Raw genomic sequence first — 419 nt, 5'->3', positions numbered from 1 at the left:
TTTTACGATGGGCTTGGAAATTCTTAAATCTTGTCAATTGGTTTGTAAGGAGTTGCAGGAGCAGAAATGACATAGAAAAGATGCTGGGGACGGTGGCCTCTGCTTTGCATCAGCTGCATGATGTCATCAAGCAGGTCATGTGGCAACCTTGGGTCCGAGGTGTTCCCCTGTAAATTAAAGGATAGATTTCAAGGATTTCTAAGTTCTTGTCCACTCACTCTTCAGGATGTCATGAGTAGCTAGAACCTTCTGACAATATAGGCTAACTATGAAGTACCTATGAGGATTGTAGGGGCTACTTCAGGTGCTTGCTGGGTTTATATGGCCACTTAGATCTCTGGATCCTCTTTTTTTTTTTTTTTTTTTTTTTTTTTTTTTTTGCGGTACGTGGGCCACTCACTGTTGTGGCCTCCCCCGTT

The sequence above is a fragment of the Physeter macrocephalus genome, chromosome 5, assembly GCF_002837175.3.
Source record: "Physeter macrocephalus isolate SW-GA chromosome 5, ASM283717v5, whole genome shotgun sequence".
NCBI classification, from domain to species: Eukaryota; Metazoa; Chordata; class Mammalia; order Artiodactyla; family Physeteridae; genus Physeter; species Physeter macrocephalus.
The sequence above is the reverse complement of the archived record's forward strand: the minus strand, read 5'-3'. Positions refer to the sequence as shown.